Raw genomic sequence first — 22897 nt, 5'->3', positions numbered from 1 at the left:
GCTATTGCCATGAGCACAACAGAAAAATATTTTTTATAATTGAAGTACTCTAATCCTGTTCTGGCTGGTTTGATAATGTGGATGTGCTTTCCATCAACCGCTCCCAAACAGTTGGGGAAATCACACACACACTCCAGAATTTTTCCGCAATTCCAATCCACATGTCCGCGGTGGATAGGGGTATAAACTCATCCCGGAGTACATTCCACAAATCCCGGCAGGTGTCCGCAACTATTCCAGACAGGGTGGATATTCCAAGCCGGTATTGGAAGTGGAGGAATGATAAACTCTCTCCGGTTGCCAGAAATCTGGAAGAAAAAAAAAATAAAAATAAATTACAATCAATTATATTTATGGTGTTGTTATGCTAAAAACATAAAGGAAAATACCAAAAAAACACATGTCAGAACATCCAAAATTTGCACTGCCATTGGTTTAGATTTGTTACGTACCTTAATGTAACCAGCAGACGTTCCTCTGGTGGAATCGCTCTACAGAGCTGGATGTCCTGTCTCTGTATGGTTCCTTGGACACGAGCAAGCAAATCCCGGAACGAGTCTTGCGACATCCTTGTACGTTCCGGGAATTTGTCCGGGTTGGCATTAAGCTCGCCATACAGCGTGTGATATGCTCCACGGCTCTCACGTAGTTCAATAATGGGGTGTCTCCAAAAACACCTACGACGTCTCCTTCTTCATCTTTCTTGATTTCGGTCTTGCTCCCAAGCAAACGCACAGGCAAGAAACAGCTTGATGCTTAACCCCTTAGTGACAGAGCCAATTTGGTACTTAATGACCAGGCCAATTTTTGCAATTCTGACCACTGTCACTTTATGAGGTTATAACTCTGGAACGCTTCAACGGATCCCGCTGATTCTGAGATTGTTTTTTCGTGACATATTGTACTTCATGTTAGTGGTAACATTTCTTCGATATTACTTGCGATTATTTATGAAAAAAACGGAAATATGGCGAAAATTTTTAAAATTTTGCAGTTTTCAAACTTTGTATTTTTATGCCCTTAAATCAGAGAGATATGTCATAAAAAATAGTTAATAAATAACATTTCCCACATGTCTACTTTACATCAGCACAATTTTGGAAACAAAATTTTTTTTTGTTAGGGAGTTATAAGGGTTAAAAGTTGACCAGCAATTTCTCATTTTTACAACACCATTTTTTTTTAGGGACCACATCACATTTGAAGTCATTTTGAGGGGTCTATATGATAGAAAATAATGAAGTGTGACACCATTCTAAAAACTACACCCCTCAAGGTTCTCAAAACCACATTCAAGAAGTTTATTAACCCTTTACGTGCTTCACAGGAACTGAAACAATGTGGAAGGAAAAAATGAACATTTAACTTTTTTTTGCAAACATCTTAATTCAGAACCATTTTTTTTATTTTCACAAGTGTAAAAACAGAAATGTAACCATAAATTTTGTTATGCAATTTCTCCTGAATACGCCAATACCCCATATGTGGGGGTAAACCACTGTTAGGGCGCACCGCAGAACTTAGAAGTGAAGGAGCGCCGTTTGACTTTTTCAATGCAGAATTGGCTGGAATTGAGATCGGACACCATGTCACATTTAGAGAGCCCCTGATGTACCTAAACAGTGGAAACTCCCCACAAGTGACACCATTTTGGAAACTAGACCCCTTAAGGAACTTATCTAGATGTGTGGTGAGCACTTTGAACCCCCAAGTGCTTCACAGAAGTTTATAACGTAGAGCCGTGAAAATAAAAAATCGCTTTTGTTTACACAAAAATGATCTTTTTGCCCACAAATTCTTATTTTCACAAGGGTAACAGGAGAAATTAGACCACAAAAGTTGTTGTGCAATTTCTCCTGAGTACGCCGATACCCAATATGTGGGGGTAAACAACTGTTAGGGCGCACCGCAGAGCTTGGAAGAGAAGGAGTGCCGTTTTACTTTTTCAATGTAGAATTGGCTGGAATTGAGATTGGACGCCATGTCGCGTTTGGAGAGCCCCTGATGTGCCTAAACAGTAGAAATCCCCCACAAGTGACCCCATTTTGGAAACTAGACCCCCCATGGAACTTATCTAGATGTGTGGTGAGAACCTTGAATGCCCAAGTGCTTCACAGAAGTTTATAATGCAGAGCCGTGAAAATAAAAAATATTTTTTTTTTCCACAAAAAAGATTTTTTAGCCACCAAATTTTTATTTTCACAAGGGTAACAAGAGAAACTGGACCCCAAAAGTTGTTGTCCAATTTGTCCTGAGTATGCTGGTACCCCATATGTGGGGGTAAACCACTGTTTGGGCGCACGGCAGAGCTCGGAAGGAAGGAGCGCCGTTTTGGAATGCAGACTTTGATAGAATGGTCTGCGGGTATTATGTTGCGTTTGCAGAGCCCCTGATGTACCTAACCAGTAGAAACCCTCCACAAGTGACCCCATTTTGGAAACTAGACCCCCCAAGGAACTTATCTAGATGTGTGGTGAGAACTTTGAATGCCCAAGTGCTTCACAGAAGTTTAGAATGCAGAGTCGTGAAAATAAAAAATATTTTTTTTTCCACAAAAAAGATATTGTAGCCCCCAAGTTTTTATTTTCACAAGGGTAACAGGAGAAATTGGACTGCAATAGTTGTTGTCCAATTTATCCCGAGTACGCTGATGCGCCATATGTGGCGGTAAACCACTGTTTGGGCGCACGGCAGAGCTCGGAAGGGAATGAGCGCCTTTTTGGAATGCAGACTTTGATAGAATGGTCTGTGGGCATTATGTTGCGATTGCAGAGCCCCTGATGTACCTAAACTGTAGTAACCCCCCACAAGTGACCCCATTTTGGAAACTAGACCCCCCAGGGAACTTATCTAGATGTGTGGTGAGAACTTTGAATGCCCAAGTGCTTCACAGAAGTTTAGAATGCAGAGTCGTGAAAATAAAAAATATTTTTTTTTTCACAAAAAAGATTTTGTAGCCCCCAAGTTTTTATTTTCACAAGGGTAACAAGAGAAATTGGACCCCAGAAGTTGTTGTCCAATTTATCCCGAGTACGCTGATGCCCCATATGTGGGGGTAACCCACTGTTTGGGCGCACGGCAGAGCTCAGAAGGGAGGGAGCACCATTTGACTTTTTGAGCGCAAAATTGGCTGTCGTGTTTGGAGACCCCCTGATGTACCTAAACAGTGGAAACCCCCCAATTCTAGCTCCAACCCTAACCCCAACACACCCCTAACCCTAATCCCAACCTCATCCATAATCCTAATCACTAACCCTAACCATAATCACAACCCTTACCCCAAAACAACCCTAATGTCAACCCTAACCATAACCCTAATCAAAACCCTAAATCCAACACACCCCTAATCCTAATCTCAACCCTAACCTCAAACCTAACCCTAATCCCAATACACCCCTAATCACAACCCTAACCTTAACCCTAATCCCAAACCTAACCCTAATCCCAAGCGTAACCCTAATGCCAACCCTAACCCTAATACGAACCCTAATCCAAACCCTAACCCTAATCCCAGCTCTAACCCTAACTTTAGCCCCAACCCTAGCCCTAACTTTAGCCCCAACCCTAACCCTAGCCCTACTTTCACACTTGCGTCGTTTGGCATTCCGTCGCAATCCGTCGTTTTGGACAAGAAACGGATCCTGCAAATGTGCCCGCAGGATGCGTTTTTTGCCCATAGACTTGTATTGCCGACGGATCGTGACGGATGGCCACACGTCGCGTCCGTCGTGCACTGGATCAGTTGTGTTTTGGCGGAGCGTCGGCACAAAAAAACGTTCAATGAAATGTTTTTTTGTACGTCGCATCCGCCATTTCTGACCGCGCATGCGTGGCCGTAACTCCGCCCCCTCCTCCCCAGGACATAGATTGGGCAGCGGATGTGTTGAAAAACTACAGCTGCTGCCCACGTTGTGCACAATTTTCACAACGTGCGTCGGTATGTCGGGCCGACGCATTGCGACGGCCCCGTACCGACGTAAGTGTGAAAGAAGCCTAACCCTAAGTTTAGCCCCAACCCTAACCCTAAATTTAGCCCCAACCCTAACCCTAAATTTAGCCCCAACCCTAGCCCTACCCCTAACCTAACCCTACCCCTAACCCTACCCCTAACCTAACCCTAACCTAACACTAACCCTACCCCTAACCCTACCCCTAACCTAACCCTACCCCTAACCTAACCCTAACCCTACCCCTAACCTAACCCTAACCTAACCCTACCCCTAACCTAACCCTACCCCTAACCCTACCCCTAACCTAACCCTACCCCTAACCCTACCCCTAACCCTACCCCTAACCCTAACCCTACCCCTAACCCTAACCCTACCCCTAACCTAACCCTACCCCCTAACCCTACCCCTAACCTAACCCTAACCCTACCCCTAATTTTAGCCCCAACTGCTGTTCTCCTGCCGGCCGGCAGATGGAGACAGATGGCGGGCGCACTGGGCATGCGTCCGCCATGTTCTGCTGCCGGCGGCCAGGAGGAGCAGCAAGAGGATCCAGGGACCTAGGTGAGTATGCTAGGGTCCCCGAATCCCCCTATTTCTCTGTCCTCTGATGTGCGATCACATCAGAGGACAGAGAATTACACTTTACTTTTTTTTTTTTTTTTGCGGTCGCCGGTAAACAGTTAATTACCGGCGATCGCAAAACAGGGGTCGGTAATACCAACCCCGATCGTGCTCTTTGGGGTCTCGGCTACCCCCGGCAGCCGAGACCCCAAAGATTCTCCCGGTGCCGGCCGGCGGGCGCACTGCGCATGCGCCCGCCATTTTGAAGATGGCGGCGCCCACCGGGAGACACGAGGAGCATCGGGGGAGCTAGGTGAGTATTGGGGGGCCTCCTGGGACCCCTTTTCTCTGTCCTCCGATGTGCGATCACATCGGAGGACAGAGAAATTAAAAAGAGATCGCTTTTTTTTTTTTTGCGATCGCCGGTAAACGGTTAATTACCGGCGATCGCAAATGCGGGGTGGGTTAAAAACCCCCCGAATCATGTTCTCTGGGGTCTCGGCTACCCTCGGCAGCCGAGACCCCGGAGAAAATCGGCCTCTGGGGGGCGCTATGGACTTTTCCCACAGCGCCGTTAATTAACGGCGCTGTGGTTTAAGTACCCTTAGCGGCCGCCGTTAAAAGGCGTATCGGCGGTCGCTAAGGGGTTAAATCCAGGTTGAAATAAAAGCTCTCCATGCAAAGATCCATTATGACACAGGATACAGGAGCAAAATCTGAAGATTTCAGCTGTTCAAGGGTCTATATAAAGATATCCCATAATACACGCCCTCTATAGTCACATTGGCGGTGTCTGGTTATCTAGATTTTTCTCCTGTAAAATTTGTCACCATGCGCACCAAAAACGCAAACGCAGGAAAAAATGCATTGAGAAGCATGCAAATGCAGCGTTTTTTTAACCGCATGCGTTCCCGCATGCGTCTAAAAAACGCAGCGTTTGTACGTGTTTATATGCGTTTTTTCCTGTACTTGCGGATGCGGATTAAACACTGCGGATTCTAACGCAAATGTGAAACTAGCCTAAGAATCTGCCATTGAGCGAGAAAAGTGAGCAATATGTGGAGTACAGTTACAAGGTAAGGTGACCAAAGATGTTTGGAGATTATTGGTAGCGAAAGGACATTAATATCACTGGCACGTTTCCCCCCTTCCCTGCCGCTCTGTAGCAAATATCAGATAAAGAAAGGGGTACAGTAGCATGTAAAAGTTTGGGCACCCCTGGTTAAGATTTCTGTCATTGTGAACAGTTAACCCTGCTGTTTTGTTCGCATTTACTATACACTTGTAGTGTTCCGGGTCACTATGACCCGGCTTATTAAACCTTGATTTTAGACACTCTAACTCCATTTTTTTTATACTTTTTGCTTACTAGACTGTTTGTGAACATGTTTGGTAGTAAAAAAAAAAAAAAGAAAAATGAACTAGAAATCTTTTTTTTTGTTTTTATTCTGAAAAAACAGATCCATCCAATGAGCAAAACGAAAATAGAAAACTACACATATTTTGTAAATTGTACCATTGTACATTGTACAATTGTACCATTACAATGTGAATATATTTACATGAGCATATAAATTTATGGATTCTTGCATGAAAAACAATACACATGATTTTTGCATAGAAATGTTTTACAGCCAGAACATGTTATACTCGTCTTGTTGTCACAAGTAGAAGGGCAATAGCTGCATCTTTTTCTTTTGATGCCGGAAGAGGCCATGGGGGTAGAAGCACACAGCTGCTCTCCAAAGAAACTGAAAGGTAACATGTCTGGGCTAGCATATGTGTACTGATAAGAGCAGAGAAGATAAGAACCCTTCTGAAAACAAGCAGATAAACCAGGAAGACAGACTTACTTAGCAAAAAAAAAATTATTTGCAAGACTTTACAGCTCGGCTTTACAAAAAAAAAAACGTCTTAGACAGCGCGTTCTGAGCAGTCCGTTCTGCGCATAATATACACGTGTAGTGAGCACCTAGTGATCTCTCCGGATGCACTCTACATTTTAGAATAGACTGCGCACCAAAAATAATCAAAATAAAGCCATTTTTATGGTGCGCAGATCTCAATGCATACCCCCGATAGAGCGCGTGTACGACCCCATTGAAATAATTTAGGAAATAAATCAATTGATATACAATAGTAGATGCAATAAATAGACCCAACTGAGGTTATAACTCCTTTATTTCACTGAAAATATGGCCTCACAGCTGTAAAAAACCATGTCGGGTCACTATGACCCGAACACAACAAGTGTAACTTTTTTCGTGTACCAAAAAGTAAACGAAAAAAATAAATAAATAAATAAAAATACTCATAGGTAGGTCCCCCCAAATGAGGAAAAGTCAAGAAGTCTCAAGTTTTAGAGACTTACAGAAAAAAATCTACAGGGCCACAAAAAGTCTGTTCGGGTCACTATGACCCGAACAGAACAGCAGGGTTAAGCAAGTTGAAGATGAAACGATCTCTAAAAGGCCTAAAGTTAATGGGAACTTGTCACCAGGTTTGGCCGATACAACTTACGGCCACCGCCTTTCAGGACTTATCCACAGCATTGTATTGTGGGCCTCTCAGACCTTTCCTGGTGCCTGCGCACTTCAGTACTTTGCTCTGCCCTCAACAGGGCAGATAAGTTCACCTGCGCAGGAGCGCGATGCCGGGGAGCCATGAAGCAAGCAGGAGGGTGGCATCGCAAGAAGATGGGAGACGCCGGACCAGACCAGGACCTGCGACACCCATTGGACCGGACCACCCTGCAGGTGAGTATAATAAAACTTATTTTTCTTCTCTTGCAGGTCGGATCGGGGGCTTATCTAGAGTATTATAGAATACTGTACATAAGCCCTGAAAGGCAGTGGCTGTAACTTGTATCGGCCAAACCTGGTGACAGGTTCCCTTTAAAGATGACACATTTCCTTTTCATTTTAGGCAAAAGAAAATAAAAATCATATTTTATATTAAAAAAAAAGGAAAATGGGCAGATGCAAAAATTTAGGCACTCTGCGTGGTTAACCCCTTCATGACCTTGGGATTTTTCGTTTTTCCGTGTTCGTTTTTCACTCCCCTCCTTCCCAGAGCCATAACTTTTTTATTTTTCCGTCAATTTGGCCATATGAGGGCTTATTTTTTGCGGGACGAGATGTACTTTTGAACGACATCATTGGTTTTAGCATGTCGTGTACTAGAAAACGGGAAAAAAATTCCAAGTGCGGTGAAAATGCAAAAAAAGTGCAATCCCACACTTGTTTTTTGTTTGGCTTTTTTGCTAGGTTCACTTAATGCTAAAACTGACCTGCCATTATGATTCTCCAGGTCATTACGAGTTCATAGACACCTAACATGACTAGGTTATTTTTTATCTAAGTGGTGAAAAACAATTCCAAACTTTGCTAAAAAAAAAAAAAAAATTGCGCCATTTTCCGATACCCGTAGCGTCTCCATTTTTCGTGATCTGGGGTCGGTTGAGGGCTTATTTTTTGCGTGCCGAGATTACGTTTTTAATTATAGCATTTCGGTGCAGATACGTTCTTTTGATCGCCCGTTATTGCATTTTAATGCAATGTCGCGGAGACCAAAAAAACGTAATTCTGGCGTTTTTTTTCCCGCTACGCTGTTTAGCGATCAGGTTAATGCTTTTTTTTAGTTGATAGATCGGGCGATTCTGAGCGCGGCGATACCAAATATGCGTAGATTTTATATTTTTTTTAATGATTTATTTTGATTGGGGCGAAAGGGGGGTGATTTAAACTTTAATATTTTTTTTATTTTTTTAACATTTTTTTCAACTTTTTTTTTTTACTTTTTCCATGCTTCAATAGCCTCCATGGGAGGCTAGAAGCAGGCGCAACTCGATCGCCTCTGCTACATAGCAGCGATCTGCTGATCGCTGCTATGTAGCAGAAATGGAGGTGTGCTGTGAGCGCCGACCACAGGGTGGCTCTCACAGCCACCGGCGATCAGTAACCATAGAGGTCTCAAGGACCTCTATGGTTACAATGGAGACGCATCGCCGACCCCCGATCATGTGACGGGGGTCGGCAATGATGTCATTTCCGGCCGCCCGGCCGGAAGCGGTAGTTAAATGCCGCTGTCTGCGTTTGACAGCGGCATTTAACTAGTTAATAGGTGCGGGCAGATCGCGATTCTGCCCACGCCTATTACGGGCACATATCAGCTGTTCAAAACAGCTGACATGTCCCGGCTTTGATGCGGGCTCACCGCAGAGCCCTGCATCAAAGCAGGGGATCTGACCTCGGACGTACTATCCCGTCCGAGGTCAGATAGGGGTTAATACCTAGTAACTGCAAGTATCACAGCTTGTAAACGCTCGCTTGTTGTAGCCAGCCAAGAGTCTCAATTCTTGTTTGATGAGTTTTCATCCATTCTTTCTTGGAAAATTCTTCCAGGATATTTTAGATCAGGGGACTGTGAGGGCCATAATAAAACCTTAAGCTTGCACCTGTTGAGGTAGTCTATTGTGGATTTTGACTTATGTTTAGGATAATTATTCATTTGTAGAAGTCATCCTTTTCTCAACTTCAGTTTTTTTACAGATGGCATCAAGAATTTGTTGAAATTTAATTGAATCCATTCTTCAAATTCCCTCTACTAGTGAAATGTTCTTCGTGTCATTGGCCGCAACACAATCCCAAAGCATAATTGCTCCACCCCCATGCTTAATAGTTGGCGAAATGTTCCTTTCCTGAAATTCTGTGCCCTTTTTTCTCCACACATACCTTTTATCATTGTGGCCAAAGAGTCCTAATTTAACCTCATCGGTCCACAGGACTTGTTTCCAAAATGCATCAGCCTTGTTTAGATGTTCTTTGGCATACTTCTGAAGTTGAATCTTATGAGGAGGATGCAGGAGAGATTTTCTTCTGGTGACTCTTCCATAAAGGCCATATTTGTGCAGGTGCCTCTGAACTGAGTATACTAAATCTTGCTGAAGGTCTTTTGTACTTAAGCAGGGGTTCTGATTTGCCTCTCTAGCAATCCTATGAGCAGCTCTCACTGAAATTTTGCTTGGTCATCCAGACCTTATCTTGACCTCCACTGTTCCTGTTAACTGCCATTTCCTAATTACATTTCGAACTAAGGAAAGGGCAACTTGAAAACACTTTGCTATCATCTTATAGCCTTCTCCTGCTTTGTGGGCCTCCAACATTTTAATTTTCAGAGTGCTAGGCAGCTGCTTAGAAGAGGCCATGGCGGCTGTTGTTTTGGCACAAGGTTAGTGGAATCTGAGTTTTTACAAAGCTGGGAAATTTACATAACCTGGCCATTCCTAACGGTGATGGAGAACAAGCTATAACCCTAATTATGGTCTGAATCCTTGGCTGCCTACAAAAAGCGTTTACAAGCTATGATACTTGCAAAAGGGGGTGCTACTAGGTACTAGTCATGCAGGGTGGCCAAACGTTTGCATCAGCCCATTTCCTTTTGGTAGTTTTTAAAATGTAAGGAAATATGTCTTCAACTTGCTTAACTGTTCACAATAACATGCCACTGTGTAAAAAATGCATTTGTATTGCAAGTATAGATTACTGCACTTTGCGAGTGACCTTTGCAGGTTGAAAAACGGAATTGACATTATACTATTTAAACACACATATATAATAATACATGCATTTTCAGTACTCCTTCATATGCGAGAACAAAGGGCCCATTGTTAGACATGAGCAATTTCCCATTTAACAATTTCTCATCATGTCAGCTGTATTCTGCTGTGAGGAGGGAATGTGAAATATCCTGCACAAACACATCTCGCAGCAGGATCAGGTGAGAGCCACTCGGCTTTTTTGTTCTTCATTTATTTGTCTAACCTAATAAAGTTGTCAGATTTAAACAAGTAACTATTATTTTAATTTATGAAGTGCCAACATCAAGCACAATGTAATGTAGCAGGAGGATAGGCAACGCCTAACAATGAAGCGTTACTCATGAGATCACGGACTGTGACACACGAATGTAAGAATGGCCATGGACTTTAGAGAGCAGTCAGCCAAATAACAGGCATCAATAAATATGAATACAAAAGATCTGTAAGCATACCTACATACTGAGCCTGCATGGGTTATTAATAAAAAGAGTGGAGTCACGTCTGGTGATAGCTCATCTTCAGGGAAAGCATTGGGCATTGTAATTCAACATATCCTGATCCTTGTCTCTCTCATGACATCAACTGGTATTCCAGGTTCTACTTCCTTCACCTCGATCTGCTGCCCTCTGTTGTGCTCCACGTCAGGTTTTGCAGGTTGCCCAGCGTGGCTCAGTGGCATCATCTCCCTAAGCTTTCTACATTAGGAAACACATCTGTGTCTTGGCATTGAATGTCAAGACTATAATTTGGCGTATCTCACCTTCTGTGCATACCGTGCTTAACCTGACTATCCCTGCTGACATCTGCTCCCAAGATTCCTGAATGTGCCACATCCTCGCTCCCCACGTTCCTGCCTTCTGCTCCAATACCTAGGGTCATTGTACCTACCTGAACCTGGGACTTAGTGGGTCCACTTCACAAAGTGAGCCTCACAATTAGACGATTGTCCTATCTGACCGGAATAAGCAGGTTTGGCTGACAATAATATAATGTGAATGATGTGAGCCTTTATACTCCTCAACAGAATCAAGTCTATGATACATAGTCGTATTGCTGATGATAAGGCTTGGTCTAAGCAGGGGTTTCTATGGCTGGCTTTACACGTGCGTTACAGATCTGTGCATGAGCTGTATATTTTGCACCCTGGACGGCATCAGATCCTGTCCTATCCGTTCAGGAAAGCCTTTCCTAAAGGCTTTTTGTGGGTTTCTTTTAATCTTAGGATGGGATCTAGTCCTGTCCTTAGCTCCCAATATACAACTCCTGCAAGGAGAAAGTGAAAGATGCTCAAGAAATGTGTTTTTGGATTAAATTTGCTGATGAAACTTTTTAGAAATGGTCCAGCAATCGAGGGTATAAATCAATCTTCACATACGCAGTAACAGCGTTCTATCTCTGCCCTTCTCTGGCTGTATAAAGACAGAGCTGTCAATCAAAATAAAGGGGAGTGGAAAACAATGAAGTCGGAAGTTGCACTGAACTGCTTGGAGGCGCCGAGGGTGCATTGAGCACCGGTGCTTGGTTTAAACGGTCGTTCTGTGCAGACAGAGTCCATTTTAGGAAACCGGTCACCAGGTTTTTACTACCCCATCTGAGAGCAGCATGATGTCGGGACAAAGACCCATATTCCAGTGATGTGTCACTTACTGGGCTACTAGCTGTCATTTTGATAAAAATCACAGTTTTATCTGCTGCAGCTCTAGCAGTTGTCTGAATGCTGAGCCCTGTATATCCCTGCCCCATATAGGCATAAAGTTGCCAATCAGTGGTGGGGGCAAGTTTATGCAGAACTCATGGAAATGCTTGACTACCTGGCAGCAGTTTTACTAGTCCGCTAATGTCCTGCTGATAAAACAGTGATTTTATCAAAACTACAGCAAGCAGCCAAGTAAGTGACACATTGCTGCAATTAGGGTCTCTGCTTCTACATTATGCTGATCTCAGATTAGGCAGCAAAACCAGTTCATCTTATGTGCAATTTCAAAGACAATCGATCACCCTTGCAAACAGCTTCCTGGACCCCTGTGAATAAGACTCGGGGGTGAAGGAGGAGACTGTGTATACCTGCTCTGAATCCTGAATGGTATCACACACTAAAGTAAAATATTTTCATAAAAAAAGAGACAAATAATGAAAAACACAATCTTCAAAGTGTCTTTTAAATTAAATATGTTCAGAAAAAAAGTGGACTACAATTACCCGGAGGCTTTGATGGTTCCCTGTGGATAAAATACTACTTTTCATTTCAAAGGGTCCGGCCCCATTGGCAGCTGCAGGTCATTAAATTCTTCTTACCGGTTTAGTAATAGGGCTGATGCTATGCTTCTACAAAGGGAACTCATCTGGTGGATGTAAATATAGACTCACTCTTAGTTTTGAAGATTACAGGCTAGAGGTCAGAAAACTAGTTTTAAATTAGCTGGTTAAAAAATAAACCATAAATACTAAGTGACAAATGCTCAGACAATTTCATTCCATGACCGACTATCTTGCAGGCCTTGGTGGTCTGGTGACCTGAGATGTTGTCACAGACCACCCTTTTAATATGGAAGCCTAGCTCCAGAAACAGAAGTCACGACCAGCTAGACCTACTGTGCGGAAATGTAATATTAAATGAAGGCTACTCACTTGAATGGTAATGGCAACCTACAGTACATCACAAAAGTGAGTACACCCCTCACATTTTTATAAATATTTTATTAGATCTTTTCATGGGACAACACTGAAGATCTGACACTTTGATACAATGTCAAGTAGTCAGCGTACAGCTTGTATAACAGTGTAAATTTGGTGTGTCCTCTAAACTCAACACACAGCCATTCAGGTCTAAACCGCTGTCAATAAAAAGGAGTACACCCCATAAGCGGAAATGGCCAAATTAGCCATTTTTCCTCTCTGGTGCCATGTGACTCAGTGTTACAAGATCTCAGATGTGTAGAATTTGGTGTTATTGCTCTCACACTCTCTCATACTGGTCAATGGAAGTTCACCATGAGGAGCCATGTTGAAGAACTCTGAGGATCTGAAAAAAAAAAAAGAAAAAAAAAAAAGAATTGTTGCTCTACATCAAGATGGCATATGCTATAAGAAGATGGTCAATTCCCTGAATCTGAGCTGCATCACGGTGGCCAAGACCATACAGTGGTTTAACGAGACAGGTTGCACTAAGAACAAGCCTCGTCATGGTCGACCAAAGAAGCTGAGTGCATGTTCTCAGCGTCATATCCAGAGGTTGTCTTTTCAAAATAGATGTATGATTGCTGCCAGCATTGCTGCAGAGGTTACAGGGGTGTGGGGGTCAGCCTGTCAGTCAAATTGGTCTGCATGGCTGTCCTACCAGAAGGAAGCCTCTTCTAAAGATTATGTACATGAAAACCTGCCAACAATTTGCTGAAGACAGGCAGACTATGGGCATGGGTTGCTGGAACAAAGTCCTGTAAGCCATATGTGAGGACACCAAGATAAACTGATTTAGTTCAGACGGTGTCAAGAATATGTAGCGGCAACCAGGTAAGGAGTACAAAGTCAAGTGTGCATAGCCTACAGTCAAGCATGGTGGTGGGAGTGTCATAGTATGGAGCTGCAGGAGTGCTGCCAGCTATGGGGAGCTACAGTTCATTGAGGGAACCATTAATACCAACATGTACTGTGACATACTGATGCAGAGTATGATCCCCTTCATTTGGAAACTGGGCCGCAGAGCAGTATTCCAAAATGATAACAACCCCAAACACACCTCCAAGACCACCACTGCCTTGCTAAAGAAATTAAGGGTAAAGGTGCTGGACTGGCCAAGCATGTCTCCAGACCTAAACCCTATAGAGAGTCTATGGGGCATCCTCATATGGATGTTGGAGAAGCGCAAGGTGCACCAGCTCCGTGATGTCGTCTTGGAAGGGTGGAAGAGGATTTCAGTTGCAATGTATGAAGCTCTAGTGAACTCCATGCCAAAGAGAGTCAAGGCAGGGCTTGAAAATAATGGTGGCCACACAAAATAGTGACAGTTTGAGCACTATTTGGCTATTTTTACTTAAGGGTGTTCTCACTTTTGTTGCCAGCGGTTTAGACATTAATAGCTGTGTGGTGGGTTATTTAGAGGACACACCAAATTTGCACTGTTATACAAGCTGTACACTGACCACTTTACATTGTATCAAAGGGTCAGGTCTTCAGTGTGGTCCCATGAAAAGATATAAAATATTTACAAAAATGTGAGGGGTGTACTCACTTTTGTGATATACTGTATGTGCGCCAGGAGGAGAGCAATTGCTTGTTAACGCCTCTTTGTTCTTACATTGTGTAGATGCATGTGAAGCATTTTATATGCTTGTACTTTAAAATATGTTCTGCATTGTAAGCATCCATAACGCCGCATTTCATACCATAAGCGCTCGTGCAGACTACCGCATTTTCAATCTGACAAAACATTGGATCACACTCAGATCAATGTTAGTCTGCTATTTTAGTTATTTGGAAAAAAGACAAAGGTATATTCCAAACAGCGCTCTGAAATGGGGGGTGGGAAGGGAGAAGATATGTCCTCCTGCAGGGTTTTGTGATAAGTATGCAACAATACTCCCACTGAGTTTAAAACCCCACTGCGAGAGGGTGTCCTTAATTTCACAAAAGTGGCAGTGTATATAGGTCAAGATGCCACCTAACATAAATTAATCCAACTGCATAAGTGTAAGGTGGGTCGACAACCACACCATGGGTACCTGTGTGCTGGGGTCAAAACTGATGAGGGTGCGTCCTCTGTTTTCAGGGGGTGTGGCTAAGCGTTACCAGGAGCAGCGCAGCGCACGGGAACAGACAGAGTGGGAGGGAAGGTGCAGCACGCGGCTGAGGAGAGGGGGAGCTACTGCTTCGGGGCAGTTAGTAACAGAGGCACGTGCCCGGCAGAGACTCTGACGAGAAGCCCGTCGTGTGCAGGTCGGCACCCGGACATCGAAGTGCCAATTGCTCTGTAACAGTCAGTGCTGCGTGTGTGCCGCCTGACAGACTGTGACTGGGTACTGCCACTTCCTGAACCCCTGGTGCATATTCGTCGAGCCTCACCTAATTCTGACAGGACTGTGGCCTATACCTTGCCGGCCACCGGAGTCTCTTTACTGAGGACTCAACGGGACGTTTCAAAGACTCAAGGTTGTCAGCCGGGCACGTATCATCGCCTTCTTCAGGACCCCACTGGATCTACGTTGTGTCGACGGCTGTTAGCGCAATCATCTGCTATGGGACTTCTTCTGACAGGCAAAGGTCTGATTTATAAGTGACTCCTTTGAGAACGACTTCACTCGTTACTCACTCTACTAATCGGCCTCCCTCTTACCAAACTCTCCCCTCTCTAATCTGTCCTGAATGCTGCAGCCAGGATCATATTCCTCACCAACCGTTATACCGATGCCTTTACCTTGTGCCAGTCATTACACAGGTTACCCATCCACTCCAGAATCCAGTACAAACTTATTACTCTCATCCAAAAAACCCTCCATGGCTCAGCACCACCCTACATCTCCTCCCTGGCCTCAGCCTACCACCCTACCCGTGCTCTGCGTTCTGCTAATGACCTGAGGTTAACATTAGTGATGAGCGAGTGTACCCGTTGCTCGGGTTTTCCTGAGCACGCTCGGGTGACCTCCGAGTATTTGTTAGTGTTCGGAGATTTAGTTTTCATCAAGGCAGCTGAATGATTTACAACTATTAGCCAGGCTGAGTACATGTGGGGGTTGCCTGGTTGCTAGGTAATCCCCACATGTACTCAGCCTGGCTAGTAGCTGTAAATCATGCTGCTGAGGCGATGAAAACTTAATCTCCGAGCAGTCATAAATACTCGGAGACCACCCGAGCAACGAGTACACCCGCTCATCACTAGCTATCATCATCAACAATCAGATCCTTCCACTCCCGTCTCCAAGACTTTTCACGTGCTGCACCAATTCTTTGGAATGCACTACCCAGGTGAGGCTACTTTCACACTTCTGTCTTTTCAGATCAGATCCGTTGGAATGCGTCGTTTTGGGAAAAAAACGGATCCTGCAAATGTGCCCACAGGATCTGTTTTTTCCCGTAGACTTGTATTAGCGACGGATCGCGACGGATGGCCACACGTCGCATCTGTCGTGTTTTAGCGGACCGTTGTCTGGAAAAAATGTTCAATGTAACGTTTTTTGTCTGCGTCAAAAAAACATACAGCAACGGATCCTGCGGCGTCCGTCGTTGGCTAGAATGGAAGCCTATGGGCGCAGGATCCGTTGCTGTCCGTCAAATGACGGAATCCAGCAACAGATTCTGTTTTTTTACACTGAGCATGCCTGGAAGGATTTATATTCCTTTAATTTAACCCATTTTTCCTGCAGCTGCTGCATCGACGGATCCGTAAAAAAACAGGATCCAGTGCATCCGTTTTTTACAATCTGCACAGGATCCGTCTTTTCAATACTTTGACGAATTGTGACTGATTCTAAAAGACGGAAGTGTGAAAGTAGCCTTAATACAATTAATCCCCAATCCCCCCAGTTTTAAGAGTTCCTAAAAATGCATTTGTTCAGACTGGCCTACTACATTAACCTAACTATCCCTGTGTTGCCCATTCAAAAAACAAACCAAAATCAGGTTCCTCGCATCATGTTCTCATACGCTTTATGCAGTTAATGGCCCTCTGTGTCTGTACTGCTACATACTTAGGCTGTTAACTGGTTCATGCAGCTTTACATGAACACCTGATTCTAAGGCTGTGTGCACACGTTGCGGTTTTTTCGCCGTTTTCCCCGATAAACACACTATAAAACCGCAAAAAAACCCGCATACAATAAGCATCCCATCATTTAGAATGAATTCCGCATGTTTTGTGCACATGATGCGGGTTTTTCCGTGAAAAAAACGCATTGCGGTAAAAACCGCAGCATGTTCATTAATTTTGCGGGTTTTTTTGCGGATTTCCCACTACAAAATGCATTGGGAAATGTCCGGAAAAAAACGCGGCAAAACTGCATGCAGATTTCTTGCAGAAAATGTCCGGTTTTTCTCAGGAATTTTCTGCGAGAAATCCTGAACGTGTGCACATAGCCTTACACTATGGCTGGTCCGAACAACAAAAGCAAATGTTATCATCCACCTCTCGTGTCTCCCCTTTTTCCTCATAGATTGTAAGCTTGAGAGCAGGGCCCTCACTCCTCTTGGTATCTATTTTGATCTGTGATTATTGTTATTCTGTAATGTCTTTTATTGTCTGTACAAGTCCCCTCTATAATGTAAAGTGCTGCGGAATATGTTGGCGCTATAGAAATAAAATTATTATTATTATTACTCCCATGTTGATTCCCCCTCAAGCAAAGCCCTAGATTCCCTGTACTGCCTGTTATTTACCTCATGTTTACATATCTCCCAGCATGGAGTAACTCCCTGTTTTATTAAAACTTGTTAACCCTTGATCTGCCTCCTGTCACTGCATCACGCAACCTGCTTACATAAGCATGTAGTTCTATACAACTACCTGCAAATACGCCCAGAATTTAGTTTGTTAGAAAAGCTGGGTCTGATCTTAACAGGAAAGCTGGGTGTCTTGTGTCCAGGGCCGCAGTGTATTTAAACAATACATACAATTTATTCATTTATACTTCAGACCAAGTATGTCCAAGGGAAAGAAAAAAATGGGGCATGCATGATTTGCATCCATAAATCGGATCACACTCGCCCATGCAAGTCAATGAAGCCGTGGGAAAAGAAAAATATCGGACTTCACTTAGAGGACATCCAAGTGCGGTACCATTTTCACAGGCTTACAGAATGGAAAAGATGGAGATTTTCTTCCCCCCTCATCCAAGAAAAGTTGTATCACGCTACGATCATACTTTGATTAAACTCTGACCAGTGTCTGACTTTCATAATCAGACAGATTTTCTCAAATGAAAGAAAATATGGACATGTGACCCAAGCCTAAAAGTGACAGCACTTGACGATACTTTCTTGAGGGAAACCTTAATTAGGTTCCAACGAATGTAAAGGTTCTAGGGAACACGGATTGACTCGAAGACAATCAATACGTAACAAACCTACCTCACTGACCTCCTTCATCACTCTTCACTGCCATTTTCCCCGGTCTTTTCCTCCAAGAGACGGGGCAGCTGGTCATTCACATTAGAGGACACTTGTTCTACTCAACGGATAATGTCTGGCTGACCAGCTACTGATAGTACTCGTCAGCGGGTGACAGGACAGGCTTGGTGGCCAAACAGCAGTACTCTTTACAAGTTTTTTTTTCTTGCTGTGCCAGCTATGCAAATCACTCTGATACTATTCTGTACAATATTCTGAACCATTTATGAACCATTTAGTGACCCGGTTATTACTTTAGTTCTCTCTTAGATGCCCACTCTGGTTTGACCCTTTGTTTCCTTGTGTATTCTGCCTGACTCTCCTGGACTCTTTGCATCAAGGTTTGTTGCCTCCTCAATGGTCTTGGTCCTTATAGCCAACCATTAATAAAGTCCAATAAGGAAAAAAAGAAAAAGTAAGCCAGAATGCAAACACATTTCTCGATCCATTGCACTCAGCCTTTCTCAAGCATGTCTTAGTTCTAAGGTTCTCCGGTGTTTCCCTTAGGCCTTATTCAGACATCGTTTTTTCTTGAACGAGTGTTATTCATGTTTTTCCCGGATAGCAATCGTATGAATGAGTCTACGGGGCTGCTCACATGTTCAATTTTCATCTCGGATAAAGTAGTCCGTGCAAAATTGCAGAAACATGTCTGATTTTAACCCGAATGTTGGATCAAAATGGGTTTATGGGTCTGTGAAATAAATCGGACAGCGCTCTCATACCATCTGAGTGAGGTACAATTTACATGGAATATTAGGAGATCAGGGGAAATTTTTTTTTTCATGCACAAGGAAAACTGATGGCACTTGGACCAAACTGTGATGAAATCCACATGAAAATCACTGATGAATATGGGTCCATTTTTCTTGCACGTGAGAAAACTGATATATGAATGAAACCTTTCATCTCTTCACTCATCAGTGACTACTCTCCAGATGCAACCTAGGTGTTCTGTCACCGAAATCCTCTAACTTTTAAAAAGATTACAGGGTCTTTAGACTCTGCTAAAGAAAGTGGTGAGCAAAAGGCTAACTGAGGAGGCCTGTTTTGAGTTGGCAGTTTGGTTATATAGTAGCCCAATTGTGTAAGCAAACTATTAGGTCACTAGGTGGTTGATTGAGTGCTTGGGATATTGACTACTAAAAATGCAGCAATGCAAATAGAAACATATTTAAGAAATTCTCAAAACTGATTTAAAAAGATGATAAAATTATCCTCAACTAAAACTAGTCAAATATTTCTTTAATTGGGCTCCCAGGTTAAACAAAGATCTTGTCAAATTTGCTATTAGGTCATTTGAGTTTGGGAATATTTCAGACCTCCATCATTTAACTGCACCAAAGAGCAAAGGCCTAATGATTAAAATGGGTATTTTGTAATTCTCCAGTTCTCCTGTGGGGGCACTGCAAAAAAAATGAAAACATTTACTATGAGTTTCCTCTATAGATTGCTTATTTATTACTGGGGGCCACAGCAGCAGGACACACTGTGGTAACATTACTTTGGGGGAGGGGGCTTCAAACTAAAAAGAGAATGTCTGTAGAAGTCAGAGAACCATTTTTTAATACAGATTAAGGACAGTGAGCGATCAAAAGACAAAGTTAACAGTAATACTACACTGAAGCGGCCATAAGACCAAATGACTATTGATATTAAAGGTTATTAAAATGATGATGACAATAGTTCTTTAATGGGAGGAAATAATTTTTCTATGCCACGTAAAATGTGACTTTCAGAATAACCAAGTTCAAACACTCACCTGAGAACACGATAATGAATTGCCCTCGGATAGAAGATTAATGTAGCAGACTACTTGCCCTTTCTAACTTTGATGTAAATGTTACGTTTTTTCAGCTTAACCACATAAAAGGTCTTCTATGCATCCCTTGTGGTATCTGTACAATCGTCCATCTCTGCCACATTACATCTCGGCATATTTCTCCTCCAGATGCTTCTTATAACATTAGAATATACACGCAAACCAATCATTGTCCACATTCATCCATTAGATAGCAACTATTTGGTATTGCAGGGTAAGCAATATAGATCATCTCGAGTGATATTTACCAGTAAACATTTATAATAAAAAATATGACTTAACTAGATTATATAATCTATGACAAAAAGATTGCAGCTCCCAAAATGTGACCAAGGCTGGAGCCACACTAGCGATTTTTAAAATCGGTCCGATTTTGTGCCTGCAATGTTGGACTAGTGTAACGCAAGTGTCATGCGCTTTTCATGCGAGCACAATCCAATTTTTCACTCCTACCATCCGATTTACATTCTAATCCAGTGCGATTGCTAGCCGATTGCAATGTGATTTTAACATATGCTTTTACATAGAGAAATTCTCTGTCATTTGCACATCCTTTACAGAGGAAATATTCTTCAAAACACACACACACATTATATATATCTATATACAGTATATATAATTGCCTAAGGGGTACTTCTGTCTGTCTGTGTCACGGAAATCCCCCGTCGCTGATTCGCCAATCAGCGACGGGCACAGCCCGGACGATAATTAGTCCCTCCCTACTCCCCTGCAGTCAGTGCCCGATGCCCGCTCCATACTCCCCTCCAGTCAGCGCTCACACAGGACCGCTTTATGCCGCGGTGTAACGCACTCCGTTAACGCTGCTATTAATCCTGTGTGACCAACTTTTTTACTATTGATGCTGCCTATGCAGCATCAATAGTAAAAAAATCTAATATTAAAAATAATAAAAAAGCAAAAAGCCTGCGATTCTCACCTTCCGCCGATGCGCGCGCGGCTGCCGCCAGCTTCCGTTCCCAGAGATGCATTGCGAAATTACCCAGAAGACTTAGCGGTCTCGCGAGGGCTGTGTTATATACTGCGTGGCTGTGTTATATACTGCGTGCCCTGTGTTATATACAACTTGGGCTGTGTAACATACTGCGTGGGCTGTGTAATATACTGCGTGGGCTGTGTAACATACTGCGTGGGCTGTGTAACATACTGCGTGGCTGCTATATACTACGTGGGCAGTGTTATATACTGTGTGGGCTGTGCTATATATTACGTGGGCTGTGTTATATACTGCGTGGCTGCTATATACTACGTGGGCACTGTTATATACTGCGTTGCCACTGTTATATACTGCGTGGCCACTGTTATATACTGCGTGGCCACTGTTATATACTGCGTGGCCACTGTTATATATGTTTTATATAGTGCTAACATATTCCGCAGCGCTTTACATTTTGCACACATTATCATCACTGTTCCCGATGGGGCTCATATTCTAAATTCCCTATCAGTATGTCTTTGGAATGTGGGAGGAAACCTGAGTGCCCGGAGGAAACCCACGCAAACACAGAGAGAACATACAAACTCTTTGCAGATGTTGTCCTTGGTGGGGTTTGAACCCAGGACTCCAGCGCTGCAAGGCTGCGGTGCTAACCACTGCACCACCGTGCCGCCCGCCTCCTGTATTACACCTCGTTCACATGTTATTTGCTCAGTATTTTTACCTCAGTATTTGTAAGCTAAATTGGCAGCTTGATAAATTCCCAGCCAACAGGAAGCCCTCCCCCCTGGCAGTATATATTAGCTCACACATACACATAATAGACAGGTCATGTGACTGACAGCTGCCGTATTTCCTATATGGTACAGTTGTTGCTCTTGTAGTTTGTCTGCTTATTAATCAGATTTTTATTTTTGAAGGATAATACCAGACTTGTGTGTGTTTTAGGGCGAGTTTTATGTGCCAAGTTGTGTGTGTTGAGTTGCGTGTGGCGACATACATGTAGCGACTTTTGTGGGATGAGTTTCGTGTGGCGACATGCGTGTAGCAATTTTTTGTGTGTTGAGTTGCATGTGACAGGTTAGTGTAGCAAGTTGTGTGCAGCAAGTTTTGCGCATGGCGAGTTTTGCGCGTGGTGAGTTTTATGTGTGGTGCGTTTTGAGTATGCAATTTTGCGTGAGGCAACTTTTGCATGTGTTGCAACTTTTGTGCATGTGGCAATTTTTCTGCGTGTGGCGAGTTTTCCATGAGGTGAGTTTTGCACGTGTGGCGAGTTTTGCGTGAGCCTAGTTTTGCACGTGGCGTGTTTTGCGCATGGCGAATTTTGAGCGGCAACTTTTATGTTTCGACTTTTACGTGGCGAGGTTGGTGTATGTGTGGTGAAAGGTGTGCTGAGGGTGGTATATGTGTTCAAACACGTGGTAGTGTGTGGCGCATTTTGTGTGTGTGTGTTCATATCCCCGTGTGTGGTGAGTATCCCATGTCGGGGCCCCACCTTAGCAACTGTGCGGTATATACTCTTTGGCGTCATCGCTCTCACTCTTTAAGTTTCCCTTGTTCATATCTGGTAGCTGTCAATTTGCCTCCAACACTTTTCCTTTCACTTTTTCCCCATTATGTAGATAGGGGCAAAATTGTTTGTTAAATTGGAACACGCGGGGTTAAAATTTCACCTCACAACATAGCCTATGACGCTCTCGGGGTCCAGACGTGTGACTGTGCTAAATTTTGCGGCTGTAGCCACGACGGTGCAGATGCCAATCCCGGACATACACACACACATTCAGCTTTATATAGTAGATATACCTGTAAATCATCTCCCCTGTATATAGTATATACCTGTATGTCATCTCCCCTGTATATAGTATATACCTGTATGTCATCTCCTCCTGTATATAATATATAGCTGTATATCA

The 22897-nt window shown here is 43.4% G+C and overlaps 1 protein-coding gene across 1 annotated transcript in view; it reads right to left on the bottom strand.

Moving 5' to 3' along the window:
- Positions 1-22897, bottom strand: part of ARSB (arylsulfatase B) — a 261824-nt gene that overhangs the window by 29581 nt on the left and 209346 nt on the right. The gene's annotated exons all lie outside the window — the stretch shown is intronic.

Source organism: Ranitomeya imitator, chromosome 1, assembly GCF_032444005.1.
Source record: "Ranitomeya imitator isolate aRanImi1 chromosome 1, aRanImi1.pri, whole genome shotgun sequence".
Classification (NCBI taxonomy): Eukaryota; Metazoa; Chordata; class Amphibia; order Anura; family Dendrobatidae; genus Ranitomeya; species Ranitomeya imitator.
This window is presented reverse-complemented; position numbering and strand designations above follow the sequence as displayed.